The 27,581-nt window shown below is 34.8% G+C and overlaps 1 long non-coding RNA gene across 1 annotated transcript in view; it reads right to left on the bottom strand.

Annotated features, from left to right (window-relative positions):
- LOC128280753 (uncharacterized) overlaps positions 1-25,187 on the bottom strand; it is a 110,713-nt gene extending 85,526 nt beyond the window's left edge. Inside the window, exon 1 of the long non-coding RNA XR_008270885.1 lies at positions 25,035-25,187. This is a non-coding gene — a long non-coding RNA (uncharacterized LOC128280753). The remainder of the gene's footprint in view (positions 1-25,034) is intronic.
- Between the last annotated feature and the right edge of the window lie 2,394 nt (positions 25,188-27,581).

Genomic DNA, 27,581 nt, shown 5'->3' with positions numbered 1-27,581 from the left:
CATTACTATACTAATTCAAATTTATATGAGACGATATGTTTAAAAGTGTACATACGTGATGTTTATAGACTTGGGTAAGTCATTTCAATGTGTAATAACGAATGAATAAGAGCACTATGTGTGTGAATGATTAGAGGCACTGTGTGTGTAAATCCTTTAACCGAGCACTATGAGTGCGAGATCGGTCGATGGGCACTAAGTGTGTGAAGTGGAATTCATGTAAGACCTCGTGCTGGGACGAAGGCATTGATTTGAGATAATGTGTAAGACCATGCAGGACATGGCAAACTCGATATATGAGAATATGTAAGACCATATCTAGGATATGGCATTGTAAGAGCTATATGTGCTTGAATTAGTTGAGCCCTTACAAGTAAGTAGTCGCCAGCTTGATAAACGAGCTACCGCCCTTGGCTAAGTTGATCTTTGTGTATGAACATAAGGGTTGGTAATGTGAAGTAAGTTTTGAGTAAATAGAGCTTAAATTATGATTTGATTAGATCATGTTTTAAGCAAATCAAATCATGCTCTTGGTGTGTGGCTATTCAAATTAAATTGTAAATATGATAAGTGTCTTGTGTTTGAGCTTTGGTAATGAGAATGTAATAAGAATGTGTATTGATTTGTTGATATATGTGCTTGGTTATTCAATGGTATCCGGCTAAGTCCCAAGGCTTTTGTGCTAAGTGACTAAATCCGGCTAATTCAGAAGGCAATTGTGCGAATCACTATAACCGGACTATGTCCCAAGACAATCGAGCGAGTCGCTATATCCGGTTAAATCCAAAGGTACGTGATTCGGAGATGAGCAATCTTGCTGTAAAATTTCAGTTAATACGCTTGCAAAAATTCCAGCAATGAGGTATGTTCGTATGTGCTTAATGAATTAAATGTTCGGTGTGTGGAAGTTGAATATTGAGATACGATGGAGTTATAAAGGATATTTATTGGGATGTTTGAGTATATGTGTAATTTCGCCGAGTTACGACTTATACATGGATGAAAATATGGGTTACAAATATGTGGGTTGATGATGTGAATTATACATGTTAGTATGTGCTTGATATGTGTTTGAAATGCATTTGTGAATTAAATTAAGTGATTATTGCTTATGAAATCAAGAGAATGAGATATATGTTCATACTTGTAGAAATGTTTATGTATTTGTTTTGAGATAAGAAAATGATTTTATAGATCGATGTGAAATCAATAATGAATTACAATTGCTATCGATGAGCTAATGTTTATATGAATATAATTCAATAAGAGGACGTTATTCTAAACTATGCATCGGTAGAAATTTTCGGGGACGAAAATTTCTTAAGTGGGGAGAGTTGTGACACCCTAAAGTGACCCTAGTCGGAAAGCGGTTTGGGACCGCTAAACCGAGTCACCAAATTATTTGGATGTGATATTTATGGTCTAAAATATGTGAATATGAATGTGCAAAAAAATTTTTAAGCTTCGATTTAGTTAATTACATGTGAATGGAGTACATAGGACTTATGTGAGAAAATTTAGAAATGTGCTAGGCAAATGTAAAATGGCCTATCAATACATGTGGGAAAGTGTTTGTCCTTGCATGTCAAATTAGCCAAATTGAAGCATAGTGGCCAGCCATGCTATGGGTGGAAACATGTCACAAACATGTTGGGTTAGTGATGTATGTAAGGAAGAATTAAATAATGAAAGGGAGGAGTGATGAAAAAAAAATGGTCTCATCCATGCCCCCCTTTTGCCGTGAATGGAAGAAAGAAAACAAAGAAAAAATGTTTTGTTCATCCTTGAACATCCTTGGCCAAATAGAGGAAAGAAAGGAAGGGGAGGAGCTTGAGAAAATCGGCTATGGTGATTTGCTAGACAAAGGTATGTGTGATGTTGTCCATGAGATGCATGCATGTTTTAGTTGGTAGCTTGAGTTCTACCTAGCCCATGGTCTAAATCTTGCTAGGTCATGGAAATGACACTCGCCATGGATGCATCATTCTTGCTTGGTGTTGATGTCATTTACATGCTAAAAATGAAGCTTTGTAATGATGCATGTGATGGTGGATTGATGTTTTAAGGTTTAATAGAGTTTAAGCTAGTAAATACTTAATTTTGGTATTTATATGAGAAAGAGATGAACTTGAAATTTTGAATTTACATGAATAAATCTTTTGGTTTGTCTTAGTATTAAATTGAAGGGAATGCCATAGGTGCTTGAATGTACTAACTAGATATTGTTGTATATACATCTCTCAATGGGTTCGGCTTTGTGCATGAATTTGGGGGATTAAACCTTGAATGATGTTATGTATAAGTTTCGACTATGAATCTTTGTGTTTAATTTCTTTATGTGTTGATGCTCAAATTGAAAAAGGGATGTTAGTTATGTTATAACATTTGTTTAATAAGGAAAGGACATGAGCTTAAAGCTTGAGTAGCATTCGGTATTAGAGTAAGTTAAAATTTGTTAGAAAATAACTCCCAAGTTAGTGAATCACGAGTTAAGAAAGGATTTGGGTTGAATATATATATATGTATTCGACAATGGGATAAAATGTGTATTAAGGTAAGTTTCAAGGTGATTAATCGGCTATGAAATTAGCTAAATTGAATAGGTATGTTTAATGATATGCTTAGTATAATGTATGATCTTATAACTTCGGTTTGGTACTTGAGATAAAGGTTAGATGTATGATTGGATTTTGGTATGTGTTAAACTGGTCAATCAAAGATTAAATGATATGTGAGTGCCAAATGTGATTGTTAAGTGACTAATATTAGTTAAGTACTTAAGCAAATCTATTGTTTTACTTAAGCTTAAGAGCAAAGAGGATCAAGTCGGATGGGGAAAAGAGAAAGTAAACGAATAGCCGTGGACATCTAATCGTCGACCACATCCGAGGTAAGTTTTAAGCGATTAATCGTTGAGTAAATTCACTCATAATAGGACATAATGAGTTGATTTGATAAGATATGATGTGGCTATGATATGTCTTAAGCCCAAATGGTAAGTTCATAAGTGTTTGGACTTGGAAAGTTAAGAGCAAATTGTAATAAATTGCTTGGACAGCAGCAGTAATGTGATTTTAGAAAATCACTATAAATTGTTGGTGTGGAATTATAGGCTGAATAAAACATGTAATCAAAGCTTAGTTGGTCTAGTTTCTTATAAAAGAGACCGTGGAAGCAAAGAAAATTCCTATGAAGAGATATCTAAAGTTGTGCGGACAGTGTAGGAATGACTCCGAAATCCCTGTTCTGTTTTTGGAAAATCATTATAATTTGTAGAAAAATGGTTATGAGATAAGATTTATATGCTTAGACTCCTTAATGAGTCTAGTTTCAAATGAAATCAAGTAGAACATACTTTGAATTCTGTACAATGAGAATTTTGATTTGTAGTGAAGACTGGTCAGGTTCGTCAAACAGTGAAACAGGGGAAACTTTAAGAAAAATCTGGTATTAATTGGCCAAACCAAAAATTCTGAAAATTTCATGGATGGAATATATGTGAGCCTATATTCTGAGAAAATTAACGGCAAGTGATTTGGAGTCTTGTAGCTCCAGGTATAAATAATTTAGTGACCATTGCTCAGGAAAACAGCTCGTAGCGAATATGTGATTTTGTTGTGATTTTGTTTTAGTTGCTCATAAGCTATTGATTGATCCCATATTGAATTCTAAAGTGTGATAGTGTAAAATGATACATGAGTGTTAGATGGATCTCTGATATCAAGATTCGTGAAAATGTATATATATGTGATGAGGCCTAATGGTCGATGTGATGAATGTGAAAATGTATGTATATGTGATAAGGCCTAATGGTCGATGTGATGAATGTGAAAATGTATGTATATGTGATAAGGCCTAATGGCCGATGTGATGAATGTGAAAATGTATATATATGTGATGAGGCCTAATGGTCGATGCGATGAATGCGAAAATGTATGTATATGTGATAAGGCCTAATGGCCGATGTGATGAATGCGAAAATGTATATATATGTGATGAGGCCTAATGGCCGATGCGATGAATCTGAAAATGTATGTATATGTGATAAGGCCTAATGGCCGATGTGGTGAATGCGAAAGTATATGTATATGTGATAAGGCCTAATGGCGATGTGGTGAATGCGAAAGTATAATTAGGCCGATGTGGTGAATGCGAAAGTATATGTATATGTGATAAGGCCTAATGGCCGATGTGGTGAATGCGAAAGTATATGTATATGTGATGAGGCCTAATGGCGATGTGGTGAATCGAAAGTATATGTATATGTGATGAGGCCTAATGGCCGATGTGGTGAATGTGAAAGTGTATGTATATGTGATAAGGCCTAATGGCCGATGTGATGAATGTGAAAGTGTATATATATATGTGGTAAAGCCGAATGGCTAATGTGAATGTTGTAACATGTGATTAAGTGTACATGAAACTTGGAAATATGTTCCGGTGAGACCCGATGACTACGTGTGGAGATTATGTCCGGCATGCGACCCGATGACTACGTGTGGAGATTATGTCCGGTAAGACTTCGTAATAAGAATTGCTTGTAAATATATAATGCGAAAGGTTAAACAGTATGTACTCCAAGTTTACATGTGAGCTTAATTTAAACTAAACCATAAGGTAGTTATGTGATGTATATGAGAGAAATCTATGAGGCTACTCCCATGATTATGATGAGATGTGCATATTCGGAAAAAGGGATGGTATGCCCGAAGGAAGAGTGAAATAAAAATACGAACAACTATGTGATAATTTGATTGTTATCTGTTGACCTGCTTAAAACTTACTAAGCATTGTAATGCTTACTCCGTTTACTCTGTTTCCTCTGCCTTATAGGTCTCATTGCGAAGCTACAGGCTCGGGGATCGTCAGCAACTAGTCACACTATCGCTATCCACTGTTTGGTACTGCTACGTTTTGGAATATCTTATGGCATGTATAGAATAGACTAGTAGTGAGAGGATATCATGGTTAATGTATAGGACTACCCTTTGCTGTTTTTCAAGTGCGTTTTGTGATGTATGTATGTACGACCATGCGAAAATGGCTCGTAAAAGTGGAGTATGGCATTAGACCATTTGTGTTTATGTATATATGTATGGTTTCATGATGTGACTACGGACTGAATGGAAGTGTTGGGCAAATGATTAGCCATTGGAATGGCTAAATATGATTATATGTGGACCTATGTATGACAAAACTCTAGTTGGTCCATGGAAACTAAGAGATAGGTAAAGTTTACCTTGAAAACAGATGCTGGCAGCAGCAGTGGTGTGGATTTGAAAAATCATTAAAATTTGTAGGAATGGAATTAAATAGTGAATAAATTATGTAAATAAACCTTGATGAATCTACTTTCATATGGAAGAAACTAAACGGTCATATGAGTTGTATGTTAAGAGATATTAAAGTTCTCGTGAAACAGGGCCAGAACGGTTTCTGGATCCCTGTTCCAACTTTGGAAATTCATTGTAAATTAACCAGAGATAATTAGGAGTCATGCCATACATGTATAGATTCCTCTCTGAGTCTAGTTTCTATAGAAACAAACGGCATCAGTATTGAAGCCCTTTACAGGAGATATCCAATTCGTAACACACGAAGGTCAGTGTAGTCGATCCCTGCAACAGGGGAGACTTTAACTAATAAACTGTACTAATTGACTTGACCAAAAATTCTATAAAAAAATCTGTAGATGGACATATGAGTCTAGTTTCAGGGAAAAATTACGAATCTGATTTTCGAGTTGTGGAACTCAAGTTATGATTTTTAAGGTGACAGTGACGCAGTTAGCCAGTCGTCTGAAAAATTTTTTAATTGGACTGCGAGAGTAAATGAATTAGTCGGTTATCACCTCGTGTTCGACTCCGGTAACGGTCTCGGGTTCGGGGTGTTACACTTTCACTGTTAGAAGAACTCGATTCACTTCTATCAAAATGGCCTGAAGAGATTGGCATGTCAGGTATATTCTCAAATTGTCAAAAACCCTCGTCATTTGACCAAGCATGTCTTCGAATGTAATTATGCAAAACCATTGTTGCAATAACTATTAAAACTTGCTTGTCGAATGAATAGCTTGGAATATCTCTTAATATTGGCCATTTTTTTCCACACTCCAAATGTCCGTTCAATCACAGAGCATAACGAAGAATGGGCATGATTAAAGATTTCTTTTTTTTTCCAGATGCTCGATGATTACCTCGACGAAAGTCAGGTAAATGATATCGTTCCCCCTATATGGACCTAGAAAACCTGCCAATTGTGGATATCCTGAATCCACAAGATAATATTTTCCTACAAAAAAGTAAAACATAATATCAAGTTTAAAAATAAATTAAAAATTTTAATATTGTTTTTATGTAAAGATTAATTAAAAAATTAAAGTTCAACTTGGTAGAGGGTGTGGAAACTTTAACTCTTGTTTTCTATGTGCGTGCAAAAAAATTCTACTGTCATGTGTTGTTCCTTCCCAACCAGAAAATGCAAAAATAAAGCACATGTTGAAGTCACAAATTGTCATAATATTTTGAGTTGGCTCACCTTTCCGTCCGATATAAGGTATTTGACAAGAAGGCGAAATGCATACTTTTATGTGTGTTCCATTTATGGCCCCAATACAATCCTTTAAAATAAATACAAGTAATGAGATAAAAGTTAGAAATAATTTATATTTTAAAAATATAAAGATTGTGTAAATTTTACCTTAAAGTGAGGCCAATATCTTGTATCATGTCAAATATGGTTCGGTACTTCCTCGAATTGACCTTCAGTGGGTTTAATTGTGTCTATTCCTATTCGAACAAATATATGCAACATATCAGTAAAAATTCAACTAACAGTTTCCCTAAATCGTTGAAATCACTTTACTGTATTTGAAGTTGATTCTCTATTTCCAAGAATATACAATGATAATGCTAACTTCTCCATCGCAGATACCTTCCCATGCGTTAATCCATAATTTGTTTGCAATTTATGCAACAAGCTGTGAAATATATTTTTTGGCATCCTAAAACTATTCATGCAACGATCATCATGCCCATTTAATACTTAGTCCACCCACATTTGACCTGTATAATTTGAATCCATACACGGTTGCATAGTGAAATAAGTTCCATGGTGTACCAATACACTGCTTAACACTTGTTATTCCTCTTCATGATAATTGTTGTGCTCAACTTGTATAACAATTGTGGCTATTCTTCGTTGAGCTTCTTCACTTAATTCAGGGGTATCATAATTCAGATAAAAACTATTATACATATTGTTAAATTCATCCATAACCTGAAAAAGTAATCAAATAAAATAAATTAATAACTTGTGACATTTTATACAACACAAAAAATTGAATAAAAGCATAGCATAAAAATACCAAACATAAAAAATATCATACATTAGTTTTACATATAAAAAAGTAGATCATACATTAGTTTTACATATAAAAAAGTAGTATAGTTATATTATAATGATAATTCTAAGGAGCTTATGGTGGAGGTGGTGGATGGTACGGTTGGAAGGGATATGAGGATGTTGCTACCAAGGATGAAAATGATGCAATTGGATTTTGTTTAGCATACTCACGTTGAAGCCACCAAACCCTAACATCTGGATCTAAGTTCAAAAACACTCTTCGTTTCACTAGTATTTGGAACATTTTGATGGCAAAATAGTACAGTTCATCTTTTTTTGGAATTTCATCTCCCAAATCACACAAAGCATCCTGAAATAGTATATTGAGTGTGAGGAAAAATAATTTCATTCACTGACTTCCTTGGACTAGCCATACTCTTACACAATTTCTCAATATGAGTAGCTAATAAATTTCTTGATGATTTTCTACTTGAACTTGATTTTTTTCCTTTACCGTGTACAACCCCAAGTGTTTCCGTTCTTCGATTAGGAGTTTCATGAGAAGGGTTTGATGGTACCTCATTAGGAGGGATACCTTCATTCTCATTACTATTTTCATCTAAATCACCAAATCCCTCATTAGGTGTATCATCTCCCATAGGAACCCCACTTGGAAGAACACCAGACGAAGGTGCCCATGCATTCTCTCCAGTGGCTACAATGCCACCAAATATTTACCACATTAAATCATTCAATCATGGTTCAATTCCTTTCTTCTTAAATCCTTTAAAATCAGGATTTTCCTACAAAACATGTTAAATGTTAAATGTTATACTCATATTTTTATATTTGTAAATTATTAATTTCAATAAACTTTATGCATTAAAATAATGATAAAGTTAACACTAACCTGTATTTTTTCAACCCACCATTCTTCGGTAGCATCGACCATCTTTTTAGATGGACACCATCCAATACCTGTAGATTCCTTAAGCAACTCCCTCCATAACCTCTATTCCTTTTTTAATGTATCCCACTTATTTTTCAATTGAGGTTTTCCATAATTTTTTTGTGTTTTTGCTTGAAAAGGAGCAACGACATTTTCCCATCCTTTTGAGTTCAGATGAGTTGTCGGTCTATTACCAGCATTGACTTCATTCACATAAAGTTCACAAAATATCAACGTCAGCTCATCATCCCAAACAGCTTTTGTTGCTAAGGTACTATCTCCCTCCACAAATTTTTATGTCTTTACCATCTATTTTTATTATTTTGATTTTAAATGTCAACCGGCATAAAACCATAAATATATAATTAGATGAAATAATATAGTTTCATAAAATTTAAGAATAACACATCACAAAAAGATGAAAGCCATAAGATGAACACTAAAGAAAAAATTCTCAAAGATCCATGGTAAACAATAACGAGGATATAGAAAAGATAATTGATTATGACTATCTTTTCAAAAGTGTAAGCAAACTTCATTCCTTATGTTTTTCTTAGCAACATTAGTCATCAAGAATTGCTTTGTCCAATACATCAATGTGATAAAACTATAACCAAAGATAAAGTCTTGATTTCTTTTCTTGAAACAACTGTGATGACCAACAGATAACTGATTATGAGCTATGACCTATAATCTATTTGAGCGCTATGTTTTAAGTGTCAATTGTTATTGAGCTAATAATTGAATTTATTACTCAATGGATGATTGGTATTTGGGAGATAGGTGGAGACTGTAGAAAAAAAAAATATTTATCTCGTTTAAAGGTTCAACTTGATTCAATTTACTAGATACAGGAGGGTTTCAGACAAAAAAAGAAAGTTAAAATATAGTATTTAACATATAGGGTTTCAGACAATTTTCTTTAAAGACCTAATTGCACCAAAGCATTCTTTAAATTGGTTCTTAAATTTCAAAACATTTTAATTATATTCTCAAACTATTTATGTTATATCAATTAGGTATTTTCATTTTTTTATTTTTAATTTAATCATTAAATGACATGCAAAATCATATGACATAAAAGTAAAATGTTGCTTAATTTTTAAAATTTATAACTAAAAATGAAGTTAAGAAAAGAGAGTGAAATATGCTTTCAGTAAAAACTTCAAAAACCTCATAATCAAGATTTTCATAACATTCACTTTTATAATATCAATCTTCTTTAAAGCTTTTATTTTAAATTATGTCACATTTAATTTTAGTAACGAAAAGATTTGATTTATATAATATAAATAATTTAAACATGTAATTAGAATATTTTAAAATTTGAGGACCAACTTAGAATAAATGTCATGGTCTAAAGATTTCTAGTGCAATTAACTCATTCTTTGAGTAATCTTAAATTTTGGATCGATTTAATTTTTGTTTTATTATTTTAATTAGTTTAGTCTTTATTTTTTACCAAATAAAATAGAAGTATAATAAAAAACATAAACCTCTATTTTTTAATAATGAAACAATAGAGGTCATACATTAAAATTAAAATTATTACATTTAAGCATGTTGATTATGATTATAGTTGCAATTATAGTTGGTGATGCAATTATATTTTCATGAGCTAATATAACTATTGTTTATAAATTTATTTCAACACTCTATATTTAATATAATTTGTAGTGGAAAAAATTATATTGTATCAAAAGAAAGATGGTTTAAGTACAATGCTGGGATTGTTTATTATTTTCAGGGAATATTCCATGGTAAATAGATTATTTTCTTGATCCCTTTATTATTTTCTTGATCATTTAGCACAGGAAGATACAATGCTGGGATTGTTTATTAATTGAAACCTGGAATATTCAATTCAATTCTTAAGCTACAATCATTAGATTAGATTAGATTAGATTAGATTAGATTAGATGTTTATCTAAAATCTCTGCAATCAATTTTCATTTCATATTTAATTCAATTTTCATGTAGCAGAGGTTGATTTCTGATGTTCTTAAATAAAAAACTGAACAACTTCCTATCTATTCCTATCAGCTACTTTGATTAGATTTTAGGGTCTCACCCTGATCAGCATTCTATAGTGATAAAATTAGGATCTGGATTCTTTATATTCCCTTTAATTGTAGCCATTTGCTGGCTGGCTCGCGTCACCAGAATCAACTCAAGATTTGGATTCTCAATATGACTATTAATTATAGCCATCTTGTTTTATCTACCCATTGCTTTCTCTTTGAATGTTATACTCCCCCCCTTTTATTTTTCTGGTAGTCCTGATCAAGAGCCATAAAATTCCTAAAAGAAGCTTTTTCTTTAATGATAGTTGTCGAAACCATTTTTAAAACTATTTTTAAATCGAGTTTTGGAAAATGAGAATCGACTTTAAGAAAAACGAAAACGAGAGTCGCCACCAATCTTTTTAGGTGTGATTGGATCACCTTATAAAATGTTTTGTTTTAAAACATTAATTTTGGTCTACGAAAGTCGAGAAAACAGATTCGGGAGTCAGTTACGTATGAGGAAGGGTTAGCACCCTCGTAACACCCAAAAATTGGTACCTAATTGATTATGAAGTGTCTTTAATTTGAAAGTTTTAAGATGCAAACCTCTTTTAATTAGAATGTCTCAATTTTGAAAACTAAGGCTCACTTATTTCAAACGAGTCAAAACATCACATCCAGTAAGTTAGGATGCAACATTTAAAAACCTTCGAAACTAAGCTCGTCTTTCGAAAATTTCTATCTCGAAACAACAAAACGCCATGTCCAGTAAGTTAGGACACTATGTTTTGAAATCTCGAAATAATTGTTTAAGTTTTGAAAACTCAAAATCACTTAGAAGGGTGCTTGACTATTCGAATTCAACGAGAAAAGTCGCAACCCAGTAAGTTAGGGCACTACCTTTCTCGAAGTTTCCAAACATCAAGCATTGCCTTTTATTTTTTTTTAAAAAAAACCTTGGAATATTATTTTAAATGAAGTTTTAGGATGACATATTAATGCATCATGAAGCATAGATGTACAAAATATTTTAACATTTCCATACAAACATAAATAATATCATTAAGACAAAACTAAATAACATGAACATACATTTAATAAAAAAATCATACTAGGTAAATATAAGATAATAAACAAATAAAAACATGAGTAAACTAAAAGAAAAGCATAATACATGAAAAATTATAAAACAATATATATCATAAAATAACACATAAAAGAAATAATTAAACATAGCATATAAAAAATGAAACTATGCACAAATAAGATAAATGACATACACTAAAAAATGAATAAATAGAACATTTACAAATTATAAAAATATAATGCAATAGTTCAAAATACATGAAATGATAATATAATATATATACATGCATAGAAAATATATATTTGAAAATAAACTATATAAAAAGGTTAAATATTATAATATATAAAATACATAATCAAATGTATAAAAGATAGGAATAAATATACATATTTGAAAAATGAAGAAATTAAAATAAAAAAAGGTTGAAAAACTAAGATAGACGAAGAATAAAATAAGAACAAACCACAGAGAGTAAGAACGCAAGAGGGAGAGAAATTTGAGTGAATGCTCTCAAGAATTCTTATTGCTTCCCAAAACTCAAGTGTGTTTACAATGAAGGGAGAGGCCTCTATTTATAGTTAAACCTCCTCAAATCCAATGGTACAGATCAATTACATCAACGGTTAAGATTAAAAGGTATCTACAAATTAAATCTGTAAGATTACAAAATCATATCTTCTAAGATTGCATATCATATCTAAGATTGTATCATATCTAAGATTGCATATCATATCTAAGATTGCATAACATATCTAAGGTTGCATATCATTGAAGATTATATTTCCATATGAGTCAAGCTTGTAGATGGACCTTAAATCTTTTCAAGTAATGGGCCATTCTGATCGGGCCAAATTATATTTGTAATTTTGGACTTGGACTTTGTTTTTTTTTTTGGGTTTATTATTTTGGTTTTTGGACTTATTTCGGGCCGTGAAAAATTGAGTGTCTCATACTGCCCTCTTTGCTCATTCTTTGTGTAACAGGAATAGAGCAAAGACTATAAAAGGACCAATTTTGCCCGGGCTCGCCGAGTCTTGAGTTCTTGATCCTTGATCTTCTTTAAATGGCCTCTTGACGGCTTCAATCTGCTTCACTGCAACTTAGGAAGGCGATATCTGCTATATTTGATCTGCTCCTCGTCTAATACAGAGACGCCAAATCTGTTATCTTCGATCTGCTCCCCGTCTAATACAGAGACGCGAAATCTACTTCTTCAATCTGCTCCCCGTCTAATACAGAGATGCCAAATCTGTTATCTCCGATTTGCTCCTCGTCTAATACAGAGATGCCAAATCATCTTGGATTTGCTTCAATGAAGGTCCAATCTGTTATGTCTTCGATCTGCTCCCCGTCTAATATAGAGATGCCAAATCATCTTGGATCTGCTTCAATGAAGGTCAGATCTGCTGTGTCTTCGATCTGCTCCCCATATAATACAGAGATGCCAAATCATCTTGGATCTGCTTCAATGAAGGTCCAATCTATTATGTCTTCGATCTACTCTCCGTCTAATACAGAGATGCCAAATCATCTTTGATCTGCTTCAATGAAGGTCAGATCTACTGTGTCTTCGATCTGCTCCTCGTCTAATACAGAGATGCCAAATCATCTTGGATCTGCTTCAATGAAGGTCAGATCTACTATGTCTTCGATCTACTCTCTGTTGAATATGGAGATGCCAAATCTGTTTCTTCGATTTGTTCTCTGACAGTACAGAGATGCCAAATCATCTTAGATCTGCTTCAGCGTAAACACGTAAAAGGTAAATCTGCTATGTCTTTGATCTGCTCCTTGTCAATGCAAGGATGCCAAATCATCTTGGATCTACTTCGATGTGAAAACATCCGAAGGTTAGATCTGCTATGTCTTCGATCTGCTCTTTGTCGAATATGGAGATGCCAAATCTATTTCTTCGATTTGTTCCCTATAAACACAGGGATGCCATGCTGAAATCTTCGATCTGCTTCGTTGTAAGCACAGGAATGTCAGATCTGCTATGTCTTCGATCTGTTCCCTGTAAACACAAGGATGCCAAATCTGCTATCTTCAACTTGTTCCCTATAAACACAGGGATGCCATGTTAAAATCTTTGATCTGCTTCGCTGTAAGCACAAGAATATTAGATCTGCTATGCCTTCGATCTGTTCCCTGTAAACACAGGGATGCCAAATCATTTTGGATCTGCTTCGATGCGAAAACATCCGAAGGTTAGATCTGCTATGTCTTCGATCTGCTCTCCGTCGAATATAGAGATGCCCGATTTGCTATCTTCGACTTGTTCCCTGTCATTACAGAGATACCAAATCATCTTGGACCCTACTGCTTAGGGGGTTAAGGTGCATCGTCTTCGATCTGCTCTGCTACTGCTTAAGGATAAGATCTGTAAATTTAACCTGTTACCCTATTACTTAGGGGATTAAGGCGGGTCTTCGATCTATTCCACTACTGCTTAGGGAGATAAGATCTGCAAATTTAACCTGTTACCCTACTGCTTAGGGGATTAAGGCGAGTCGTCGTCGATCTGCTCTGCATCGCTAGGAGATAAGATCTGCGAACTCACTCTCTTGCTTAGGGGATTAAGGCGAGTCTTGATCTACTCCACTACTTGCTAGGAGATAAGATCTGCAAATTTAACTCTGTTACCCTACCGCTTAGGGATTAAGGCGAGTCTTCGATCCGCTCCACTCTTGCTTAGGGAGATAAGATCTACAAATTTAACTCATTACCCTACCGCTTAGGGATTAAGGCGAGTCTTGATCTTCTCCACTACTGCTTAGGAGATAAGATCTGCAAATTTAACTTTGTTACCCTCTTGCTAGGGGATTAAGACGCTGAATTTTGTAATTTTCAATCAATCTTGCTACATTGTCCAATGGGGAATCCACAGAGAATTGATTTTCTGGAATTTATGCTTATTCCAAAAAATTAAGATGCCATGATCGAAATGAGTCAAATGCTCCTAATTAGACATATTATGATGCAAAATGTTTATGAAAATAACTCCTATTTCTGACGTCATCACTCATTCATCTATCGAGCTTTCCACCTCGTTCTTCTCGACATATCAATCATACTCTGCTCGTATGCTTCGAATCTTCTCCATCAATTTAGTTTACTGTACCATTCCCCAAATGTTACGACCCACTGAAGATGTTTATGAAATGATCCTTTCTCAAGATCAATATTGCTTAAAACGTCCAACCACCTTTTGGACTGAAGAAGAAAATCTCTTGAGTATTTCCAACCCATACATATGGAAATTCCTTAAACAATTGTCTTGTTTCAGTTTCTTGTATTATCTAGAAATTTCCAGAGTAATAAGCAAAACTTCATTTGTGAAGATATTTTAGTTCATCTATCATTATTTCAATGCAACATGCTTTATGAATAATGGGAGACAAATAAATTGATCATGAGGATAATTAGATTTGGACAAATTATTGGAAGGAATGCAAAAAGATTAACTTGAGAACATATCTTTACGAAGAAAAAGAATCCAAAGATAGTAAATAGGATAGAAATCAAATGCCCCAGATACCGCCGCTTGAGCGTCTATACACCAGCTCCATGAAGACTTTCTTGAGTTCAACATGTGTTTAAAAGATCCAAAGTAATTCGCTGATGCCTCGATATGTAACATACTTCACTTCTCGTCGAATCCAGTATAGCAAGGCCACTGCATGACTTTCCAAATTTGAGCTGCCCTTTCGGGTTTTCAAGTCAAAACCCTTTTGGTCTCAAGGCGCCCTTTGCGGGTTTTCACCTTGGCCTCTCTATTTTTCTTTTATTTATTTTTCTCTTTTCTTTTCTTTTTCCTCTTTTTTTGAAATAGAAGTCCCAAAGTGCCCTTTATGGTTTTCACCTTGGCTTCCTTCTCCTTCGGACAAAGTACTTCTTGACCGAGTCCGAATTCACTGGATCTGATAAATTCTTCCTATCAATTTCTTGTCAAAATCAGTGCACCTCTAGAGAAAGCCCTCTTCACAACATATGGCCCTTCCCAATTCTGCATCCTTTTGCATGGGAAGGATCTCTTTCAGCACAAGGTTTCCTTTATGAAATTCTTTTGGACGAACCTTCTTTGTCATAAGTCTGTGTCATCCATTCTTGGTACATTTTCTTAGGATGAATACTTTCAAGTTAAGTTTACTAGAGGTGTTCAATTCTTGACTCCATCAAAGCTTGGAGGAAAAATCTTGATTCATAAACCCATGAGAAAGGGATTGCCCGAGCGGTAGTCCTGGCTATTGTTTGTCAAACCCTACAAAAAGATGGTTCAATGATTCTCAGCAGACAAGAATGAAGTTGCTGAATTTATCCTTCAACTTGGAAAGCTGAGGTACAGAGATTACTCCCGGAGCATACATCCCACCATGACTCGATGATGTTTCTGAAGCATCCCTAATCTTCATAAATTGCCCCCAACTGTGAAGCTGCCAAATAAGCGTAGCAAATAGGAGCCACAAAAAATAGGGCTGCGGTGCTTCTTTGATACATATAGGATAGAGAATGAACAAACTCTTGCAGATCATCAGCTGAAAACCCAGCCTGGTCTAAGAGAACATGATAGTGGGTCTGCCTCGTGATTCCAATCATTCCAGCATGGGTACCAAGGTAAAAATCATTGTTCTTTGGATGGCATACTTTGTTGTCAATGACAGTACCATGTAGCACATTGTCAGGAGATCCCTGCTGAAAAAACTTGGTATGATGGTTTTTCGTACAACAATAACCACAATCTTTAGGGTTCCACTTCTTGTCAAGGAACTTGCAAGCCTCAATAACTTGATCAAAACTTGATTGAATTGAGACTTGCTAACCCCATCCCTAAAAATAATGATTTGATCAAGTTTCCTCTTCCCTGAACTTGTATAGAAGTCTAAGAGAGCTTCCTTCATGATACCGTCATCCACTTTGTCAGAAACTGGTTTTGAAGAAAGAATCTATCATTTTAAGCTTCAGAGACTATGTACAGCCTGATGCCTCATAGTTGGAAATCAATGGCCACCGCCTGGAGCTAACCATCGCGGCTATTGACGGCACATCAGACTGCTCAGGAAAGCCAAACAATGCACCCATTCCAAGGATGATGGTTGGAACCTTTGAAACAACTGGAATTAAAGGTGTTTGCCCCAGCGTAAGCATAGAGAGTAGGCGGTAGTTTCTTATGCCAATTTTTACCAGTCTCGGTCATCTTCTGTAATTTGTTTTTTTCTTCTTTTTCTTTTCTTTTGGCAACCTTTGTTATACTGTGGTATGGCGCATTATCTTTGAAAAGACTGCAAACTTTTGGCATTGTACAGTTATATATAATCTTTTTTTTTGAAATGGATGACTTTTGACTTTGTAATATTGGCATATGAAGCTATCTCCCCCTCTTAATGGAGTAGTTGATGTCCACAAAGATAAGTCATTGTCAGCTTGAAACTTTTGACGAGCTCGGGTCTATAACATACATGCCCCATAAGTCTTGACTCCTTTAAATTTGGCATTCATTGTACAACTGATGCGATCGCTTTCCATGGTGGACCAACAGTGCCCCAAAACCTCATGTTTATCCTGGCAATTGCAAATCCTCCTGCATGCGTCTTTGGACCACATTTTTGAATTCCCATAATAGTCTCAACAAGGTCTTGTTTTGTCTCCTCGCCTAATTCCAATTTCGTAATCTTTCCTTCCTCTAAGGCTATATTTCCTACCACCACTTCATGGGGTAAAACCATTTTCAACAAATTCGAAACAAGTCACAATTTCACCTTCAAAGTCTTGAGATTCCTCTAAACACATATCGCACTCAAAAGGAACTCGAATCAGAGTATCGTTGTTCGTGTCATTGATATCTAGGGATCTATGATAGGCACACAAAAGAATATACAAGGAATAAATGAATTCAAGAATGACTATTTACATGAAATGAAAATTTATAAAGAATGTCAAAGGTCAAAAGAATCAGAATGAAAGAATATTTACTCGTATAAATAATAAAAGTATGTTTTATTGAAAATAAAAATGTCTGAACATGAGCTCACTTCTCAAAAGAAATCTCATTACTCCTAGGCTTTAGAGCAACAAGAGTGTTCTGAATATTACTCCGTAAAACTTCTAAAGATTACAGGAAGTTCTTCTGCAGTCTAATTGTTTAAAGAACTTCCCGGTTCGTAAGGGCGAATGCCCTCAAGGTTTCTTTGTTCAGTCCCTTCTTCATGTATGACATTGATGGGATGATTTTCATTTCCAAACACCCTATTCTCCGAGTAAGCTATCCCTCCTGACACAAAAGTCGGGGATATGTAAGGGGATGTCGTTAATTCCCATTCAACTTTTTTTTCACTCAGCCGTGACCCTCTTCTCTCTCTCTCTTTTTCTTTCTCTTTTTAATAACTTTAACTAATTAGGGTCTTTTTTTAATTTTGAATGCAAATGATGCAATGAAATGCTATAAGATGCAAATGAATGCAAAAGGTATCGATCTCGATTCAATCTTATTTAGAAAACTTTATTTAGAAAAAGAATATCTTTACATATAAATGGATTACAAATACGCTTTCGCCCTAATGCCTAAAGTTTTAACAACAAAACAAACTCTTGGCCACGATCAGATTGTAGCTCATATTGGTGCTCAATATGTCAGCCTGTGCTGCCAATGTCTGTAAATAATCAGCTGCCTCCTGAGTTTGAGCTACGACCTCACCCATGGGGTAATCCGTGCAGCTAAGGGCACCTCCTCCAATACCTATGAAGTTGTTCTGATTATTTTGAGATAGATTAGCGAACAGGTAGGTATCCCATTCTGCAGTGTGCTACCTTAAAATAATATCCTATATCCTCAATGTTTCTCGAGAGCTTTCAGATTTCTACCCACGCAGAGCATCCTGCCTCGGTACCTTCGCAGCATAGCTAATCTCTAAAGGTCTTTGTATGATACGGTCTTCTTTAATCGCTTTCTTTCACACTTACTTGAGCTATCCAGGCCATCGGGGCTTGCATTTCCATTGTTTCTGATAAGTACAACAGTAAACTCAAGCTTGTTGTTTGGTAGCGGTCCTATAGTAAATGAGCTTTTTACCATCATAGGCAAAATTCTTTCCATCCAACTCATTTTTGTAGGTTTCATGCACTCTATCAATCACTTTTCTTCCAATACCCTTACCATCCACATGGCAACCGTCTTCATATGAAAGAGAAATGCTATAATGGTAGAAGTGTCCATCAATACTCCCACACTCACTTTGAATTGCTCATCTATCCTCTTGTCAAGCAAATACTGCAAGTCCCCTTAGTTATTGTAGAATAACTGCTTGGCTTCATTACTCCATTGATCCCATATTTCCTTTAACTCCTGGAGATTATTTTGCGTCACGCTGATGCGAGTGTAATCCCATAATTCTGATGTGTATCCTTCAGCGTTTCCTTTGACCATTTATGGACGTTAGCGTTGCCCTCCATTCTATCAAGAAGTCTGTTCTCCATAATAAAACTTTCTAACTTAGAAACTGACCGTGAATCGATACCTTTTAAATGCAAAATGACATGCACAAAAGAAAGAAAACAGTCAGTATCATATGATATTAATAAACACAAAGATAACCTAAGTATAATTCTATCTATATTGATCTCTTACAGTTTTTCTATATGTGGTTTGTTTCTAAAGTTTGAGGTACCCGAACCAGCAAATTCCTCGATCCTTACCCATTATAGGCTCATTTGAATCGAGTTCAGTTCAAGGGAATACATTTCCCTATGGCTACACGGAGATGAAAATCTCACGAAACCATAGGTACGGATGTATCCTGAAAGTGATCCACTATCCTGCACGGAGGCGAAAACCTCACGAAGGCGTAGCTTCTCACTCCCACTTAAGGGTGTGACCACAACAGTCATGCAAATGCAATGCATATCAGAATATAGCAACACATGCAATAATACAAACACATGTAATGCAAAGAGGATTAAATTTTAAAATTTTTAATTTCCGACATTAAGACAAGAGATAATCAATTACACGGCATGACTCTCTTATTAGTCCCCAGTGGAGTCGCCAAGCTGTCGAAACCATTTTTAAAACCATTTTTAAATCGAGTTTTGGAAAATGGGAATCGACTTTAAGAAAAACGAAAACGGGAGTCGCCACCAATCTTTTTAGGTGTGATTGGATCACCTTATAAAATGTTTTGTTTTAAAACATTAATTTTGGTCTACGAAAGTCGAGAAAATGGATTCAGGAGTCGATTATGTACGAGGAAGGGTTAGCACCCTCGTAACGCCCAAAAATTGGTACCTAATTGATTATCAAGTGTCTTTAATGTTGGAAATTTGAAAGTTTTAAGATGTAAACCTCTTTTAATTAGAATGTTTCAATTTTGAAAACTAAGGCTCACTTATTTCAAACGAGTCAAAACATCACATCCAGTAAGTTAGGACGCAACATTTTAAAACCTTTGAAACTAAGCTCGTCTTTCGAAAATTTCTATCTCGAAACAACAAAACGCCATATCCAGTAAGTTAGGACACTATGTTTTGAAATCTTGAAATAATTGTTTAAGTTTTGAAAACTCAAAATCACTTAGAAGGGTGCTTGACTATTCAATTCAACGAGAAAAGTCGCAACCCAATGAAGTTAGGCACTACCTTTCTCAAAGTTTCCAAACATCAAGCATTGCCTTTTATTTTTTTAAAAAACCTTGGAATATTATTTTAAATGACATTTTAGGATGACATATTAATGCATCATGAAGCATAGATGTACAAAATATTCTAACATTTCCATACAAACATAAATAATATCATGAAGACAAAACTAAATTACATGAACATACGTTTAATAAAAAAATCATACTAGGTAAATATAAGATAATAAACAAATAAAAACATGAGTAAACTAAAAGAAAAACATAATACATGCAAAATTATACAACAATATATATCATAAAATAGCACATAAAAGAAATAATTAAACATAGCATATAAAAAAATGGAACTATGCACAAATAAGATAAATGACATACACTAAAAAATGAATAAATAGAACATTTACAAATTATAAAAATATAATGCAATAGTTCAAAATACATGAAATGATAATATAGTATATATACATGCATAGAAAATATATATTTGAAAATAAACTATATAAAAAGGTTAAATATTATAATATATAAAATACATAATCAAATGTATAAAAGATAGGAATAAATATACATATTTGAAAAATGAAGAAATTAAAATAAAAAAAGGTTGAAAAACTAAGATAGACGAAGAATAAAATAAGAACAAACCACAGAGAGTAAGAACGCAAGAGGAAGAGAAATTTGAGTGAATGCTCTCAAGAATTCTTATTGCTTCCCAAAACTCAAGTGTGTTTACAATGAAGGGAGAGGCCTCTATTTATAGTTAAACCTCCTCAAATCCAACGGTACAGATCAATTACATCAACGGTTAAGATTAAAAGGTATCTACAAATTAAATCTCTAAGATTACAAAATCATATCTTCTAAGATTGCATATCATATCTAAGATTGCATACCAATCTAGTTACCTGAGTTCATTTAGCTCCAAACTAGCCCAATGAACATGTTGATGTATTGATGGATTATAAGATATAAGCCAAGTATGGCATAAACTTTAGAAAATATATCATCAGTAGAAAGATGTAGTTATGGAGAAATAGTGATACCAGTAAGTAAACCACTACCAACTCACACACCACAAACATGACTACTGCCTCTGTGATTCACCACAAAATGGGTTTTTGGGGTGAATATAGTGCCTAGGCCCAAAGATGGGGTTCGAAACTCTAGTTATTCATGCTTATAACTTATTGCTTGTAATAATCCAATGCACATGGGCTTAATCACATTATATACTTGGATTTTGTTTTTGTTTCAACATCAACTTTAAGCTAGACGCTTAGCATAAAGTCCAGGAATGAACATGCAATCTATTCTTAACATAATTTAATCGGGAAAAGAAATACCTCTTTGGGACGATTCAGATATCGATAGTTTCTCAAAATCAGAAAAAGGGGAGTTTCAAAGGTCTCTATTGATTTCCAGCCTTGCAACAGACAACAGGAGTATTCCTTAAAGTTTCAAAATTGCATTAATTTATAATGGAAGCAAAAACCTTGATTTTTTTTGGCAAATTAAAAGTTTTATTAAAACCCTAAAATGGGAGACTAAACTAAAAGTTATACATACGCAACACCCTTAAGCCTCAACAACACTGCTGCCTAAGCGAAAGATGAAACACCTAAAGGATTAAAAGCTATAATTGCTAATTTGCTATTAATGTTGGCAAACTACAATCAATTTTCTTTGTCTTTATTCCCATAAATTCAAGTCTCCATTCAATTTTTTCTGCAGTATTAGCTCATTAATAAAAAAATCCATCTCTAATTAAGTACTTCCCAAGGATCCAATTAACCTCAGTCTTAGAATAAGCAGAAAGTTACACCAATTGTTGGATCAACAAAGAAATGAAGAAAACCCAAAGTTTGGAACAAAAGAAACAGCAGAAAAGAAACTATGAACAAAAATCATATTGCAAATGGAGAAATCAATTAAAAAAAGAAAGAAAAAGAAGAAGAAGAACTAACCGATGCCATGGTCAAAGAAAGATGATGAAGTTGGCTCAATAAATGAAGTCTGTCTTAAGGATGGAAAAAATGAGGGATTTTTACATAAAAGCATAAGCCATAGGGGAGAAAGTAGATTGGGAGACAAGGGGGGTTTGATACCTATACAAGTAGAAATCTCACTGTTAAGTACAGACCCATACAAGTAGAAATCTCAGCTTGCAACCCATACAAGTAGAAATCTCAAAGTTAGGTATAGACCCCCAACATTCCAGTAGAAATAAAAACATAAAAAAGGGTAAAGAAATGAAAGAATGAAAAGAAATGACATACAGAAAGCATCAAGAAGAAACCAAAGGGATAAATTTGAGCTTAACACTTACAATCACAGGCTTATCGGTCCTCGATTGAGGAGGAGTTGACACAGCTTGCAGCAGAGGTTTTTCTTCCCTGTTATCAGCAAAATTTGGCTGCCAAATCTAGAAAAAAATAAGATTGATAAAGAAACTTTCAAGGATAAAATGGTAAATTAATAAATAAAAGTAATACCTCCGCTGCACCAGTGAACTTACGACTGCTTTCAGCTCCAGTTGGTTTTTGGGATATCAGTATGGTGAAAATTAATTTTGGTTGCACTGAAATTGTAGCACCCCAAACCCGGCCCAGAAGTTATGGCCGGATCCGGCATGCCACATCAAAAACGTAAAAAAAAATTTCCATTCTAAGTCCGTAAAATCGTATTTGATGTTCAAAAGATTAATTCATTAAAGGTTAAAGTGAATGGAAGTCGCACCGTGTAGGAAACCGAAAAATAGGTGGTGAGTCCATCGATCGCTTAAGTACCAAGCTCCTTCGGATCCAATCCTAGACATGCATATCGCCATTGCCACACCTTAACGTCATGGATATTTCTAGAAAACCGATTTGATTAAGTCATTTTAGGAAAAGTGATTAATTTTGGAAAATACTTTCATTGCGTAAGCTTTGCTTGTTGTCGTGTTATTTTGAAATCAATTGTTGTTTTTTTGAAAACGCCTAAAGCTATCCAATTTCAACAGTTAAAATAAGTATTACCTATCTTAGTAATACATATTAAAACCATCAAAATAATTAAGCGGCCTTATTACATTTAAAAGCCCAAAACTTCAAACGTAAATAAAAGGATGTCTAGTTCACCGAAGAAAATCAAACTTTCGAACGGTGGCCACTCAAATTCCCTCACGACTCCAAGCCCACTATGGTTGGGGATTTCTGCGTGGATGAAAATAAAAGGGTGAAACTCAGTGTGTAAGGAAAACCCATTCAAAGCCTAAGTCACTCAAGCCTATTGGGCCTAAGCCCATTCAAGTAACATGGTAATCGGACCGAGCCCTTTTCATTACAATAAACCGGGCCTTAGCCCTTATTTAGATAACAGATGGCCCATAGGCCCATTTCAAAATACATGCAACATCAGTAAGCATATGCAAGCCCATTTGGGAGACTACTCAACCCACCAACCACTACACTCCACCGTACCAGCCATACACTCCATGTGGGAATAGCTTAACCCACCCATTAACACTCCATAGTTGCGACCTTGCCGGTCGGGTTAACGATAAATTGAGGCAAAGCCTCCAAGATGTGGACAAGCCACTTTCAGTACTTCCTCCGTCAATATCCCATCCCATGCATCAGATAATAACAACATGGCATGCAGTAAATAACAACAGTCAAACATGCATTTAGGTCAATTTAACCCTAGATTTCGGTAATTTATCTCTTAGGGTAAACGTAAATTTTCCACTTTTAAAGGTATTTTAGTAATTTATCTATTTTAGGGTTTTTCATGCATATTCTTACTTTTCACGTACTAACAGAATCACATACCGAGGGTTCTTACCGAATTGGGCCCGTTGGCCCATCATTCCAATTTTGGCCCATTAAGCCCAAAAATATCGAGGGCACGTAAATCATGCACTTTGCAGTCCAAACATTGCAGCTTACCAAAAACATTAATCGATTTACCTCACGAGCATTCGCACACTCGCAAATCTACAAAATACCGGTTTTCGGCATTTCGACTTTTCGGCTTTTGCCGATCTAGACTAAGAAAGAGGGTGTTAGTTACACACCTGTTTGTGACGTTATGCTGACGAGATCCACATACGAACCGTCTACAATTGGAATACTAACACGTTAATCTAACTATTCAAATACAAACTACGTATTAACCCCTTACAATATTTGCCCAACCACACCTACAGATCATAGTAAGCTTATAAGAAATCAATAAGCAACTCATTAACAAATTTTTGTCAATGTTTACCACATAATCATAATTTCACTGCAAGCTGTCTTCCTGAGCAACAGTCACTAAATTATTTATAACTGGAGCTACGAAACTCCAAATCAAGTTCCATTAATTTTCCCTGAAAATAGACTCATATATCTTCTATCCATAAAATTTTCAGAATTTTTGGTTTAGCCAATCAATACCAGATTTTTCTCAAAGTTTCCTATGTTTCACTGTTTGACTAATCTGACCACTCTTCATTACGAATCAAATTTCTCATTGTACAGAATTCAAAATATGTTCTTATTTATTTCATTAGAAACTAGACTCAATAAGCTTTAATTACATAATTTATTCAGCTTCTAATTCATCTCCCACAATTTATGGTGATTTTCCAAAGTTACGTTACTGCTGCTGTCCCAAGCAGATTTATTACCAAATCACTCTTTCACACATACCTTGCATGTATGTTATTTAAACATGTATATCACCAATAAATCATCACATATCTATGATTTTACTTAAGAATAATCTCCATTTCATCATTTTAAAGCACAACATGTTAGCTGATTTTTCCCTTTAACATCTAAGGCACATGCATGCTCATTTGTTTGGCTCAACTTCACCTATCTTCCATTTTTTTTCATCAAAAGAACATGAAACAACAACCATTTCCTTCATTTTAATTCATGACTAAATGCTCACAACACAACTAAAAACCAAAATATGCTTCAAGAGATAAGGTAGAATCAAGAAGAACTCATGAACATCAAGATAGAAGCAAGATACCAAGAACTTACCTTCAATTTTCCTCCTCCTAATGACCGAATACTCAAGAGCTTTCTCCTCTCCTTTCTCTTCTCTAACTTTCAGCTATGATGAACAAAGATGGACAAAACTTTGTTCTTTTCACCCCTTTTTCTTTTAATAAAACTTCATATTTCATCCATTTAATTCTTTAGTACAAAAGACATGAAATTCTTATCATGAAACATTTACCTAACCCATTATCATGAAACATTTACCTAACCCATTATCATGGAACATTTACCTAACCTATTATCATGGAACATTTACCTAACCTATTATCAATTTGTATCAATTTGTACTATAAATTATGGATATCAAGTGCACATTTTGTCTACAACAACATGATGGCTGGCCACTTCATGTAAAATGGGAGGTTTGTCATGCAAATCCTCCTATTTTGCACTCCTATTTATTTGGTCACTTCAATTTAGCCTATAGCATTTTCAAACATTTTCACATAGGTCCTATTTCATAATTTCACTCACAAATGACAAAATTAAAGCATGAAATTTTGTCAACATTCACAGTATTCCCGAAAATTGGGGCGTTACAGAAATGCTCAACCAAACAGGTTGCCAGTGAGGTTGGTAGCCCAAGTGCATCTCACTGGCATTAAACGGTGAACCAAAGGCAGCCTAAAAGAATTTTATAGCAAATTGATTGTACCCCCAAGGAGTGTTTGATTTGTGCTGTATCATTGCTATAAGGGGAAACTTATTTATGGTGGGAACCAGTGGTTCGACATTTACTGGACGATGAGATAACATGGGACCTATTTCAGAAAGAGTTTCAAAAGAAATATATCGGAGAGATGTATATCGAAGACAAGAAGCAGGAGTTTTTAATACTACAACAGGGTGATATGTCAGTAATAGATTATGAGAGGGAATTCTCGAGACTCAATAGATACACCTTAAAATTTATACCAACAAAAGTTGATAGTTGCAAAAGATTTTTACAGGGTTTGCGAGACGAGATCAAGGTACAGTTGGTATCTCACCGTATTACTAATTTTGTAGATTTGATTGAACGAGCCAAAATGGTGGAATAAGTTCTGGGCCTCGACAAAAAGATTAAAGTTGTTAGACCAACCGGGAAACGTATGGGAATTACCGGTTTGAATCCTCAGCCAAAAAGATCAAAGGAATCTCAAGGTGGATGGAGATCCAGTTTTAGATCGGACAGAGGTGGTAGAAGCCGGGGAAAACAGACGATGGTATCTACTACTAGTGTAAGAGGTCTACCCCAGGATGTAGACATTCCAGAATGTGGACATTGCGGGAAGAAACATTTGGGTGATTGTTGGAAAGTGACTGGAAGCTGTTTTAGTTGCGGGTCGATAGAGCATTTTGTTAAGGACTGTCCGAAGAATAAAAATGTTACTCCTCTTGTATCACAGAGATCAGTGTCTACTGCTAGAGGCAAAGGTTCAGGCAGAGGTGGTTCGGTATCCAGATGAGGAGGCATTCGAAGGAGCAGTGACATTGTTACCCAGTAGTCTGAGGCCAGAGTACCAGCCAGAGCCTATGTGGTCAAAACTTGTGAAGAAAGCAATGCCCACGACGTAGTAACAGGCATATTTTTATTGTATTCTGAGCCTGTTTATACTTTGATTGATCCCAGATCTTCACACTCCTATATAAATTCAAAACTAGTTGAATTGGGGAAATTAAAATCTAAGATGTCTAGAGTGTCTATAGAGGTGTCGAGTCTATTGGGGTAAACAGTATTAGTAAATCAAGTATGTTCGAGATGCCCGTTGAATATATAGAATGAAACTTTCCCTGTTGACTTGTTGATTATACTGTTTGGAGATTTTGATATAATACTGGGGATGGATTGATTATCTAAATATGGAATGATTTTGAATTGCTATATAAAGAAATTCAGTATTCAGACAGAAGGTGGAAATCGAATTGAAGTAAATGGCATCCGTACTAATGGGCCAGCATGTACTATTTCAGTAATAAAGGCTAATAAATTACTGCAGCAGGGTTGTTCAGCAAATTTGGCATATGTTATTAATTCAGATTCAGTTGGAAGCCAGTGCAGTAAAATTCGGATAGTTTGCGAGTTTCTTGATGTATTTCCCGAAGAATTACTGGGTTTACCACCTGACAAAGAGGTTGAATTTGCAATAGAGGTTTATCCGGGTACAGTTACAATATCCATACCCCAGTACCAAATGTCACCTACAGAGTTAAAGGAGCTGAAGATACAGTTGCAAGACTTATTAGATCGTGGTTTTATTCGACCGAGCATATCACCGTGTGGAGCTCCAGTATTATTTGTTAAGAAGAAATATGACTATATGCGACTTTGTATTGATTACCGGCAGCTGAATAAGGTAACAATTAAAAACAAATATCCATTGCCTCGCATTGACAATTTGTTTGATCAGTTGAGAGGAGCTTCTATATTCTCGAAGATTAACTTAAGATCAGGTTACTATCAGTTGTAGGTAAAAGAAAGTGATGTACCGAAGACAACTTTCCATACGAGGTATGGTGACTATGAGTTCTTATATAACACCCCAA

The sequence above is a fragment of the Gossypium arboreum genome, chromosome 9 (genome assembly GCF_025698485.1).
Source record: "Gossypium arboreum isolate Shixiya-1 chromosome 9, ASM2569848v2, whole genome shotgun sequence".
Classification (NCBI taxonomy): Eukaryota; Viridiplantae; Streptophyta; class Magnoliopsida; order Malvales; family Malvaceae; genus Gossypium; species Gossypium arboreum.
The sequence above is the reverse complement of the archived record's forward strand: the minus strand, read 5'-3'. Positions and strand labels throughout refer to the sequence as shown.